Here is a 6,074-nt window from a genome sequence, read left to right as displayed (position 1 = left end):
TCATCCACCACCACTCGTAAACAGACTTAGAACTCTGTAGTCTACCGTCATTTCTCAACCTTTTTCTTCAACAAGTTGAATATTTTGATCTACAACTTGACGTTTTAGACACAAAAGCAACATATACATTCAAGGTTGTTTTTTTTGTGTTTAAAAATATGTTTGTATTGTTCAGTTGGCCAGACAAATGAAAGTGTGCTATGTCATCACACAGACATTTGGCAGTGACATTGTTTCAGACATCTCCTACCCGGAGCAGCCAAGTTGGAGCTAATTTAAGATCCCATTATGGTCCATTATGCTGTTGTGCTTTCTCTCCAAAAGAAAGATGACACGTGGTGTGATTAGGTTGCAATAAAAGTTGATATTCTATATGTCTGGGCCTTTCTTTGCGGTCTTATTAGGACTTAACGCAAATAGTGTCCAGAGTTCACCAATGCCCAAGTGGGTACTCTTTCAATTGTTTACAAATTCATGGATGGCTTCTGTTAATCACGCGTCACTTGTATTTCAGCACTCGCCCTTCAGACTCCTCAGGAAAAATGTCCAGTCTGTGAAGCTTCTTATTCTCGGATCGGGTTCTGTACGTTGTATCCACGGTCTACTTCATGAGACCCAGCAAAATTCTTCTTGTCAGCTTTTCCGTGAGATTCTACAAAACAAGGTGAGTTACATTAGCCAGATACTGTAATAATGCTCAATTTTCATGTGTTCATTTTTGGTTGCAGTTTGCTGCATCAGTAAATATGACAGCAAATAAACCATAGTGTTTGTGCGGGTGTTCATTATGTTGCAGTGGACGTATTGTAGCAATTACCTTGCTTTAGCAAAGCAGCTATTATTCCCTTGAATGTAAGCTGTAATGAATAAAGAAGACATTTCTTTGCAGGTGTTACTGTGTGTGTATACAATACACGCACAAGTTTCCATTTACTAAGAGAAAATACAATTTGGACACAAAGGGGACATGAAAGGTGAGATAGCTTTCAGAACCTCTGAAGACTTATCTTCACAATATTGGTTAAGTTATTACTACAACTTTTACACTTGTCATGCCACTGCCTGTCGTTGATAGGGGTGTCATGAGATGAGACGATACACGAGATTGGATCAACGAGACGAGACAAGATTTTAACATTACTTTTAAGAAAAGTACAGTGAAAAAATATATGACAATATATTGCAATCTACTAATATAATTTCTACTATGTTACACTTTTCTGCACTTTGTGTGTATGCTAGCGGCCCCGCTGCCACTCACAGAGACAAAGAGACTGTATGACTGACACATGGGCTCACTCTGTTCATGCTGTTGTTCTATCAAACAAACTCTTCCTGTCTGTTCGGAGGCGGGACACTAGGAAAACAGACACGCATGCACATGGAAATATACTGATTATCCAGTTCATTTTCATTTATTGTGTGATTAATTCATTAATTTATTAATTATCGTGCCAGGCCTAGTGCCCACAAAACTGCTTTTTTCTGAACTCAAAATCTTGTTATGTTTTAATCTTGCAAGATCTTGTGACACCCCTAGTCATCAATATGGCTTAGTTGTTTGGACATCGCGTAGTTTGCCTAAGTGATGTTTCCTACCCTACACTGATGTGCCTACATTATGCCTGAACTAGTTTTGTTACTTGCCGCCATTCTGAGGAGAGTCATCAACTCCTTGGTTCCCAAACTGGGGTACATGTACCCCGAGGGATACGCCAATTGTGATAGGGGGTACGTGAATAAAAATGAAAAACAATCAGTGCCTGACGCTCACAATTATGAGTGCACCTGAATGCCTCTCAGCGCAAGGAGAATGGAGCAGAAAGTTGTTCATTGTGCTGTGTGCATCATATGAACAAAGAAGTAAATAACAATAAGTTTCATTATTATTTGGTACATTCAGAGTGTTTCATCTTTAAGATTTCATTTATATTGGAGGTCCAATCCCCGCACGGCGCAGCATTGAAAACCTGTCACTGTGAGTGGGCATTCCCCCAAACATTTGACTTTATGGTTGGTTGTATGTATTTTTGTACTTCGGGGACTGCTTTATCGGGATTGTTAAACTTTCCCCTTCAATTTGGTATTAAATGAATATGCAGACTTAAACCATAGCTATCGTGAGTGGACAAAAAAAGTAAAACTCAGATTCAAGCCATTCAAAGGAAACATCAGACTAGAATAGAAGATATGTAGGATGATTACTTATCGATTTATAAGTGATCGAGTCAAATTTGATCATGCAAAATATCATTTTTCACCAGGAATTACTATAAAATGAATGAACCAATTAGTTATGTTCAATATTTCAAGTTAATGAAGATAAAAAGGTTGATGTTTTTAAGTGTGCAGGAGTAGGGGGTACATGGCTTCAGGTCAAACGTACGTAACTGTAAAATGTTTGGGAACCACTGACCTAACTGATATGTCAGCTCTCTCTCTCATTCTCACACACACACACACAGGAAGGCACTTCCTGTATAGTATTTGTATAAAATTACCAAAAAACAGACTCCAGACTACACAAAATTCACAATTAAAAAATTGAATTTCACTCATTCAACATTTCTTAATTCTTTTTAAGTCACTAAGTAAATTATAGAGATGCACAATATCTTTTTTCAAACCGATATGATAACTTTGTGCTTCTCAAGACCGATATTGTACCGATAACTGATAACTTTTTTTATATCTACTTTTTAATTTAGATTTAAGTGTAGTTTGTGCACACCTGGACGAAAGAAGGACAGGAACAAATGAGGATTTGACCAACTGCACCTGTTGATTTGTCCTAATCAAATATCATGACATTACTACTACTACATCACTACTATCGGGAGAACCAGAGTAGAGAGCGGAGGAAGCCACCTGCTGTGACCCAGCAGGGTGCACTATATTCGGGCACATGCTCCGAGTAGCCGGTGTGAGCTCACAAAGGTCTCTGGCAAACCTTTTGCACTTTTCAAACACCGTGGTACTGTCATTTCAGGTGGCTGATAAGGTTATTTGTGTGCTTGATGGGTTTTTTCCCTCTTGTTACGCAGCATTTGGTACAATTAACACGCGAAATGTCTTCCTTAGAAAGTGAAAGTGAGCTCAGGGGAAGTTACGACAGGTCACAGGCTGGAGAAAAAAGGCACACTTGATATGCTCACCTGCACATTACGGGTAATCTGGCCTCACTGGAGTATGTTTTCGGTTATCGGAGCTATTTTTAATGTTATCATATTTATCGGTATGACGTCATAATTCCATCACATCGGCTTGATAATTATCGGTCCAATAATTACCATGCACCCCTAGTAAATTAGAAATGAAAGACCATTTCCTAAAATGGTGGCGTCCACACTAATCGACACCAATACCAGAGCAGGCATGGTATCTGTAAAGCTGATGTTTAAGGTGGAATGTTCAGCACTGCTGTGTGCAGCACAGAGAATTCCAGAGTAAATACAGTTGAACCTCTGTTTTCATATGCCCTAGTTTTTGATGAAAATGATTGCCACAAATATGTCTCGGTTATCGTAAATCCAAACAGTGTGCCTAACAATAGCATCAATGCAATTAGTTTGTTATTATCGTCCCAGGCCTAGTGTCCACGGGACAGTTTTTTTTTCTTCACGTTTAGAAAATCCTAATCATCAAATATCATCTCTGGACAGAGTAGTGATGCTCAAGCTCACTGTCTTTGGACTGAAAGGTTTTCCAGGATGGACTCCAGCAGCCCCTTACCACCTCACTAGAAAGAAAATAGAAAAGAAAAACATACATGATGCAAGGATCTTAAAATGTTAGAGCTTTTAAGAGGTAATAAATGAACGCGTGTGTCTGCTAAGTACACAGTCACACTTGAGTGTTAAGGTGCCATGTTATGGCACCACAGCATTTTGATAACAGAAGCTGGTAACATTAGAACTGTGTTTGCACTTCTGCCATTTGATGCCCCCACTGGTGTTTATAAAGACGCCGCTGACCCGCAATCAAAAGTCATACACACAAACACACACACACACACATTCTCCAGAATGAACAGAACCAACTGGATTGTATTATCAAACTGTACATACGGGACAATGTGTGTAATTTTAACACAAGACCAGTCGCACTGTGAGGCCAGTTGTCATCTAAATCAAGCCAGCAGCTTCCAAAGTATCCAGTAAGACCACACCTCCTCACCCCTTAAGCTCCCGTCTTTTCACACCCTAATCCCAAGGGTTCCACCGCAAGACGGACATCATCTAGCCAGGGTCAACATCTAACAATAAACTCCTTTAAAATAGGAGATATTGTTTAAAAAATTGGCACATTCATTGTGACATGTTGGTGATGTATTGTAGCGCTAATGGCAAAAACAACACAAACATGAATTAAGAACACACTATGGAAAAGCAACAAGAGATATTTATTCTAGGACCGTCAAATGATTAAAAATTTTAATCAAATTAACAGTTTTAATCAAACTAACAGTTTTCAAATGAATTCATCACCACTTGAGACTATGTGTGAAATATGCCCATTTTTGCTGTATTTTATGAAAAGAAAGTTAAATGACAGGACAGGTTTTTATATACAGTGGTGTGAAAAAGCGTTTGCCCCGTTCCTGAGTTCTTATTTTTTTGCACGTTTGTTTTAGATTAAACTTGTTATTATTGAGGGAGAAAAAAAAAAGATCCTCAAAAGCTAGACATCATCTAAAGACATTCAGGAACAAGTGCAAAAGATAGTAATTGAGATCTATCAGTGTGGAAAATATTATTTAGCCATTTCTAAAGCTTTGGGACACCAGCGAACCACAATGAGAGCCAATATCCACAAATGGCAAAAACTTGGAACAGTGGTGAACCTCCCCAGGATTGGCCGCTCAACCAAAATTACCCCAAGAGCTCAGCGATGACTCGTCCAAGAGGTCACAAAAGACCCCACATTCAGAGAACTGCAGGCCTCACTTGCCTCAGTTAAGGTCAGTGTTCATGACTCCAGCATAAGAAAGACACTGGGCAAAAGTCCAAGACCAAAACCACTGCTGAACAAAAAGAACATTAAGTCTCGTCTCAAATTTGCCAGAAAACATCTTGATGATCCCCAAGACCTTTGGGAAAATACTCTGTGGTCTGACAAGACAAAAGTTGAACTTTTTGGAAGGTGTGTGTCCCATTACATGTGGCGTAAAAGTAATGCCGCATTTCAGAAAAAAAACATCATACCACAGTAAAACATGGTGGTGGTAGTATGATGGTCTGCTAATGCTAGATTCAATCTCATTGACATAAGCCACCAAATAGCTGCCCTCGGCTACGCCTGCCAGTAACAAGCTGCTCCTAGCCCGAATTTTAGCCAGCAGTTCAAAGCAAAAAAAAAAAAACAGCCGAGATTTGGCTCGCATCTTAAAAAACACTCGTTAGATGGGGCACTCGTATGCCAAGGTACCACTGTATAAGTGACAATAACAAATACCTGCAGTGAACCAGTTAAACCAGCTAACCAGCTAAACTTACATTTCAAAATACCGTTTTCTTTGTCCATTTGTCATCAATATTTGTTCTTGCTTCTGGCTCTACATCAACTGCCACGCTGCTGCGTTTCCTCAAACTACGGTGTGGGCCGAGGGTAAAACAGGATGTGTGCAAGTTTATTTGCACGTCAAAAAAATAGTGCCGTTAAAGGAAACTTACAATAATGCGTTAACTTTGACAGCACTGTTTGTAATTATGTTTTACGTTGTTCAATTTTTTAAAGTGAACAGTAAATTCACAAAAATGACATTTACAGTTGATGGCACCAGCCATGACAAGCTAGCTCTCGCAGCTCAGCCTCATTTCCGGAAGTGACGTAATCAGGGTAATATCGCTCAGGTAAATAAAAATGGCGGTGTATGAGACATAGGATGTTTACAGTGATTATAGCAAAGATGTGAGCGATGTGTCAACAGTTTTCAAGGAGGAAGAAACATTTGGAGATGAAATAGAAAACTTGCACAACATGGACTTAAGCCTTAAGACGTGGAGATGAAGATTGGTTGCCTTCAAAACACAGAATGGTAAGTGTAACTTACTCTGGAGTTGCTTATCCTTCAA

The sequence above is a fragment of the Dunckerocampus dactyliophorus genome, chromosome 8 (assembly GCF_027744805.1).
Source record: "Dunckerocampus dactyliophorus isolate RoL2022-P2 chromosome 8, RoL_Ddac_1.1, whole genome shotgun sequence".
NCBI lineage: Eukaryota > Metazoa > Chordata > Actinopteri > Syngnathiformes > Syngnathidae > Dunckerocampus > Dunckerocampus dactyliophorus.
This window is presented reverse-complemented; position numbering follows the sequence as displayed.